Source organism: Euleptes europaea, chromosome 18, assembly GCF_029931775.1.
Source record: "Euleptes europaea isolate rEulEur1 chromosome 18, rEulEur1.hap1, whole genome shotgun sequence".
In the NCBI taxonomy this organism is placed as follows: domain Eukaryota; kingdom Metazoa; phylum Chordata; class Lepidosauria; order Squamata; family Sphaerodactylidae; genus Euleptes; species Euleptes europaea.
Genome location: NC_079329.1, coordinates 32173013 through 32180750, shown reverse-complemented (window position 1 = coordinate 32180750; position 7738 = coordinate 32173013).

Here is a 7738-nt window from a genome sequence, read left to right as displayed (position 1 = left end):
TTTGCTAGGAAAGAAGTTGACCTTAAAATGACAAGCAGGCATACTTCTATTTCTGTTATGCCTCTTTCTACCTCGATAACATAATGCAGTGGAAAGGAATGGGAGTTAATAGTCCATGATTGAAGCACACATGTTACCTGTGGAATCTTGTAGGTGCTCAGAATGATTGCCATGTGGTAGTGACAAAAACTAGTGCTCGGTCCCCCAATGACAACTACCGGATTGCTGTGGGAGCCACACTTGTAGTTGGGGATGAATCTGCCCAGTGCTGAGAGAAGTTCCATGGATGCCTGATAGGTCCTGCTTGCGCTGAAATAGCTGTTATAGATGTTGAAGCCAAGGGTGATGTTGGGTAAGATTTGGGGATTCTCATTGATCTCCTGAATGGCAAACACCAAAGCCAAGATGTGCTGATAATTCTGAGTCAGGACTCTGCAATCACAGTTATTAATGTGTAAATTATGCAATGTGTTGCAACATGCATCATTGGCTACATTTCAAATTAATATATGCCTTCTAGCAACTTTGCACTGAGAGACAAGGTTTGTCCCCAATGAAGGGAACTGGGGGATTTCACTGGTAAATATCTGGAGACTTTTAAATTTCCCCCCAAACCAGCCTATTACCAGCAGCCAGTTATCAATCAGGTTGAAACACACGTTTTGTTTGTTTGTTTTGCTTGGTTTTGTTCCATGGATTTGCAATCTCCCTTGTGCCTATGAGTTATAGAAGGGCACTGAATAAATGCTGTTTTTTATTCTGCCACTCCACACTGCAAAGTCCCTCTCAGCTTATATGTTTAATTCAACAAGAGTCACCATTCATCAGGAAAATAAGGCATATTCATCGTCCGTGGCATCTAATTCATTTTGTTTACTCATGAAATGATACTATTTTATATTTAATTTAAACTTTTATATTTACTTATAATGAATATTTATTATGTAACATAGTTTGGAAAAGACTCAATTGTTTTAAAAACACAATAACATATTACGCATTATAAACCTTATGAAGACAATTGGATCTCTCCCACATCACAACAGAATACTCTCTGAGTTTGTAAAATTATTTCCCCCAACCTAGATCAACTGCTCAAGTAACTGAAGAGGCATGTGAAAGCTACCTTCTCTGCATACCAATTTTTTCTTTAAAAATATATTTCCCCCCCCCATACCCCAAACCCATGTCCAGGATGGGAAGGAGAAGCCGTCTCACCCACCAATTTCAAGCCTCCCCGAATCAACTCTGCAAGCAATATTTTTAATTGGCTTCATTACCCTGCCTGAAAAATGGAAGGGAAGATCCTTTGCATAAAAGCTGAAACTGCATCGCAACAGAAAAGACAAAAAAGAAATGCTACACCCAGAAACTCTGAAATGAGTGGGAACAACCACTTTTCCCATTGTGCAAGTAAATTTCAATTTGATACTAAAAAAACCAGTTTTTAAACTGATGAAATAATCAGATCTTAATATGACTTTCTGGTTTGCCTAAGAACAAATACTGTAATTCCCTAACGGATTTGAGGAAGAGGACCCCTTTTTTACATTAAAAAATTCTGCAGACCCCTTAACTTGATAGTAGTTGTACAATAAATATCCATTGCTTGAAAAATACATATTGACAAAAAGATGGCAAGGCAATGCTTAGTGCGCATATTGACTGTTGGATCCCTTGGAATAACTCAGTGGCCCCCTGGGATGCCTAGTCCCAGGCTGCGAACAACTGCACTAAGACATATTAACCAAGCATAAGGTATAAATAAAATAAATCTGCACATTGACACAAAGGTTGTTGTGGATTGCAGGTTGGATGAGGAACAGCACTTTGGAAGATAGACAGAGCACCATGTTTGGCATTCATTTAGCCCATACATCCAACCACTTACACGTGCTCACCAACTGTTGCCTTGGAAGGAGGAGTCTTGAACATTAACTGATCAGAAGAGATGTAGATTTGAGAAATAATGCCACCTATGATAAAAAACCCTAACTGGTGGTACTTGTGAAGTATTAGAAGAGGGTCACGGATGGTGCATTGAACAACAGGAACATCGCACACTACCCAGGGCAGAAGCACTAACACTAAATCTAAGAATACCGCTATCTTGATTGACAACCTTCCTCCTGGACAGCATTTCACCCGCTCCGACATTGTTATGGAAGTGTTTCTTCCCATCAAATGGCCACTTCAAAGGCACCTGACTTTGCTGCTGTAGAAACAGGACCACCCAGTGAAGAGTGCCAAAGGCCAGACTGCCTCCAGCCTCAGTACAGAATGCTACAATGGATATTAGTAGCATCTTTCATGTTGCTTCTGGATCTCCCCAGAGAACTGGAGAAAGCAAGAATGATGGATAATTGTAGAGGCCAGGATCAGTGACCAAGAATTATGAAATCTCTGTAACCTGTCAGAAGAAAACATGTTTACTTCAGCTCAGAAGGTGTCTGTTGCCGCAACAGTAGAACTTCAAGCGATATAAAGAAATAGAAAACAACACAGAAGAAAAAACAATCTATAACGTAGTGAAAGATTTTTCACGTATCCTAAAATAAGCCTTTTTTTTTTTCAAAGTTAGACTGGGTAAAACTTTAATCATCAATAAGAAAGTGGAGGTTTTAGAGATTTTTTACCACATTTTTACACACATTCCTATTTTATTACGAATTCCTCAAGGTGGTCAAATAATAGAAACAATGGAGCAATCCAACAATAACATTATCCTATCCCATCAAGAACATTCATAGATTAATTAGCACAACCATTGGCCTAAAAGATGGCTGCTTTGGCAATTGGACTCTATGGCATTGAAGACCCTCCCCTCCCAAAACCCCACCCTCCTCAGGCTTTACCCCCAAAACGTCCCGCCGGTGGTGAAGAGGGACCTGGCAATCTAAAGATGAAGGACCATTCCCAAGTGCCCCATCATTGACTTGAGCAGGTGATATGGACAGGGGACCCATTGGTATCAGCATGAGCAGTGGGAGGAAAGAAGGATTTGGAGCTTAGTACTGTTTGGCATGCTTACTGCACTTGAAAACTCTTGATCTTTATTTATTTTTCTGTTTATTGGTTGCTCTTTCTTATTCAGATCAGGTCTCAGCACAATGATGTAGTATTTTGGAAAAAAGATGCATCCCAATAGGCCAGCACTGGAGGCCAAGATGGAGAAGACTTCCACAGCCACCATATATTTCCCCTTGGTGCTCCAGTAGGTTGGATCAAAGGTCATCCACACACTGCAGAAGACCAACATGCTGAAGGTGATGGATTTGGTTTCATGGAAACTATCTGGTATTCATGGCTATTAGTTAGAATGGATACTAGTTACGCTGCATACCTATTCTCTCTAGTATCAGAGGAGCATGCCTATTATTTTGGGTGTGGTGGAACACAGGCAGGATGGTGCTGCTGCACTCGTCTTGTTTGTGGCTTCCTAGAGGCACCTGGTTGGCCACTGTGTGAGCAGACTGCTGGACTTGATGGGCCTTGGTCTGATCCAGCAGGGCCTTTCTTATGTTCTTATGTTCAGGTAATTTCCTGGTTAGGAAAGCCACAGTGAAGCTCACAACTGCCAGGAACCCCATAAAGCCCAGGACACAGTAAAACATGGCCACTGACCCTTTGTTACATTCTGCAATTATTTCTTTAGGTATTGAATGCATGTCCAAGTCTGGGAAGGGAGGAAAGGTTGTAAGCCACACAGTAGTGGCCTGAAAGAGGATGTAGGGAATTACTATAGAGCTGGCCAGTCTCCTCCCCATCCATTTCCTCATCCTGGACCCTGGCTTGGTAGCCATAAAAGTGAGAATAACGGTGATGGTTTTGGCCAACACGCAAGAAACAGCCACAGAGAAAATGACTCCAAATGCACTTTGATGGATGAGGCATGTCCCCTTCTCAGGTCGGCCCAAAAAGAGCAAAGCACAAAGGAAGCACAGGAATAGGGAGATGAGGAGAATGTAGGAGAGGCTCCGGTTTTTGGCCTTCACAATGGGGGTGTTCTGGTGCTTCCAGTACCTAAGTACTTAGTAGACCAATGATGTCAAGCTCCTCAGACCAATAATGAGGAGCATGGAGGAGATGCTCAGGTTGTTGACTTTGACAATGGGGATTTGGTTTGAAGGATTTTAACCATAATGATTGCATATATAGTTCATAAATTTGTTATATCATGTTTAATTGTTTTGTTGTTAGCCGCCCTGAGCCTGGCTTTTTCTGGGAAAGGGCAGGGTATAAATCAAATTAATGTGTTACTGTGGTTGCTGAAGTTCAAGCTTTCTTTCGTTTCTTAAAATAATAAGTATCTGATACTTTTCACTACAGAGTTATGTGGGGAAAGATGAAGGTAACAACAAAAGGGACTAGAGATTTAGGATTTGTTTTTATTTAATGAAAGTTTGGACTTTAGTGATCAAGGTAATAAATTAGAACAATGTTGGATTGCAATAGTGCAATTGCAATTGATTATTTTTTTAAAAACTCCAGAAGAAGAAGAGTTGGTTTTTATATGCCGACTTTCTCTACTGCTTATGGAAGAATCAAACCTGTTTAAAATCACCTTCCCCTCCCCACAATAGGCACCTTGTGAGTAGGGTTGCCAGGTCCCTCTTTGCCACCGGCGGGAGGTTTTGGGGGTGGGGCCTGAGGAGGGCGGGGTCTGTGTGGAGGCTGGAGCCTTCCAAGCTCACTGTGTGTGCGCTCCAAGCACACACACAGTGGGCTAGGACGGGGAGGAAGGCTCCAGCCTCCCTCTCCACGTTACAAGCCAGATTGGGCTTGTAGCGTGGTGGTGGGGAGGCTGGAACCTTCCCAGCTCGCTGTGCGCACCCCAAGCACGGGCACAGCAGGGCTGAATATAATGCTGCAACTTCCTTTTCCATACTACAAGCCCAATCAGGCTTGCAGCATGGAACAGGAGGCTGGTGCCTTCTCGGCAGAGTGCAGGGGATCTTTCCAATCTTTCTGCTCCTCTTGCCGGCTGTCAGCTGACCAGCGGGCAGCCCGTTTGATTGGCAGGCAATTGCCCGCCACAACCAGGCAGTTGGCAACCCTACTTGTGAGGTAGGTGGGTCTGAGAGAGTTCTGAGAGAACTGTGACTAGCCCAAGGTCACCCACCTGGGTGCATGTGGAGGAGTGGGGTAGTAAATCCAATTCACCAAATTAGCCTCCGCCACTCATGTGGAGGAGTGGGGAATCAAACCCGGTTCTCTAGATTGAAGTCCACCGCTCACGTGGAGGAGTGGGGAATCAAACATGGTTCTCTAGATCAGAATCCAAACCACTGCTCTTAACCACAACACCATGCTGGCTCTCCAGTGGTACAGCAGTCTTCCAGTGGTACAGCAGAGGACAAACGAAAGGAAAATGATGATTCACTGTACGGATGCGGCAATAGTTACATCAATCATAGACAAAAGCTGTGCTTAATGATAAAAATCCTATCTTTGGGTTTTTGTCTAATCAGTCTTTGGTTAATGACTGTCAAACTGCTTGGATGAGTAGCACTTTGCACATGCACAGCTTTAAAAAAAACATGATGTAAACCTATTCAGCAGGCGTTCAGGTAGTTAGCTGCTAATCAATTAGATAGGGCAATTGGCTTCCGTCTGATCATCTCATTTGAACATGGTAAGTTTGATGTCAAACACACTGGACATAAAATCCACAACATCCTTATCCATTTGGTTTTAATCATTGGGAGTATGAACACGGTGCTGCCATTGCTAGAACCTCAACTTAGCAAGGCCGTAAAAAAGGTAAAGGTAAAGGTCCCCTGTGCAAGCACCAGGTCATTCCTGACCCATGGGCTGATGTCACCTCCTGACGTTTCCTAGGCAGACTTTGTTCACGGGGTGGTTTGCCAGTGCCTTCCCCAGTCATCTTCCCTTTACCCCCAGCAAGCTGGGTACTCATTTTACTGACTTCGGAAGGATGGAAGGTTGAGTCGACCTTGAGCAGGCTACCTGAAACCAACTTCCATTGGGATCGAACTCAGGTCGTGAGCAGAGCTTGGATTACAGTACTGCAGCATATCACTCTGCACCATGGGGCTCTTAGCAAGGCAGTAGGCCCCCTAAAATAGATAACTACCTATTATCATCATGGTTATGTACCTGTGATTTGATTTTTCCTTACTGGCTGCTCCCTAGTGTTCAGCTGAGGTTTAAATGTGTTGCATTTGGGGAAGAAGACACAAAATGGAGAAGATTTCCATGACATTTGGTGCTCCAATAAATTGGGATGAAGGAATCATAAGAACATAAGAAAGGCCCTGCTGGATCAGACCAAGGCCCATCAGCAGTCTGTTCACACAGTGGCCAACCAGGTGCCTCTAGGAAGCCACAAACAAGACGACTGCAGCAGCACCATCCTGCCTGTGTTCCACCGCACCCAAAATAATAGGCATGCTCCTCTGATACTAGAGAGAATAGGTATGCAGCATGACCAGTATCCATTCTAACTAATAACCATGAATACCCCTCTCCTCCATGAATATGTCCCCTCCCCTCATGTTATGAATCAAAACACTAAGAGCAACATGTTGCGTGTGATCAGTTTGGCATCATGAAAACTTGTCCTCATGTTATGAATTAAACAACAACAATAAGAATGCATGGGTCCAACTAGGATTTATTAATTAAAATCTACACTCTATTCGTTCTTAATTTATTCACAATATTGTGCTCTGCTTCACTGTCAGCTATTATCTCAGCAGAAGTCTTATTTGGTCTTCAGGAGAACAGCAAGAGACTCATGGGTTTTTCATGACACCCAGTATATGGAGCAAGATGAGGAGGCTAGAGGCAAAAATGTACAACTGACATCCCCACAATTATTATAAGAGTTAACAAAATAATTCACTTCTTAATTTTCAAAACTTGCATCCTGTGGCAAGCCCTGCTTAAAGGAACATTATACCCCACAAAGAGAATAGAAGAAGAAGCAGCAGCGTTGGATTTTATATGCTGAGTATCTCTACCACTTAAGGGAAAATCAAACTGGCTTACAATCACATACCCTTCCCCTCCCCACAACAGACACCTTGTGAGGTAAGTGCTGCTGAGAGACTTCAGAGAACTGTGACTAGCCCAAGGTCACCCAGCTGGCTTCATGTGGAGGAGTGGGGAAACCAACCTGATTCACCAGATTAGAGTCTGCCACTCATGTAGAGGGGAATCAAACCTGGTTCTCCAGATCAGAGTCCACCACTAGGGCTGTTGAAAAAAAAATTCAGTAAAATTCAGATTTGGCAAAATTCGGCCCATTTTTATTTGGGAAATGTCGAAGTCCGAACTCCCCCACTTGGGGTCCGTGCAATTTGGCATGAGATCTGGAGTTCGGGGGGAAATTCGGCCGAATAAAGCCATTAAAAACACAATCGAGCTTTTCCGCGGCTCCGGGGGGGCATTTTTGGGGGTAGAGGTCCGAAACTTTCAGCATAGCTTGAGGGGACCCTTTTTGCAAGCACCCCCAAGTTTTGTAAAGATTGGGTCAGGGGGGCTGAGATATGGGCCCCGAAAGTGGTCCCCCCTCCTTAATGTGCATCTCTGACAATGGGGGTTTGCAATTAGCAGAGCTTGCCCCACTCCCAAAGCTCCCAGCCCCGACAAAGAGCTGAGCTGCTGTTTGTCCCTGCTGCTGCCCCGCAAGGGCGGGGCAGGTGTGAAGAAGTTTGCAAACCATGCAAAGCAACAGGTTTGCAACCATGCAAACCATGCAAAGCAACACGTT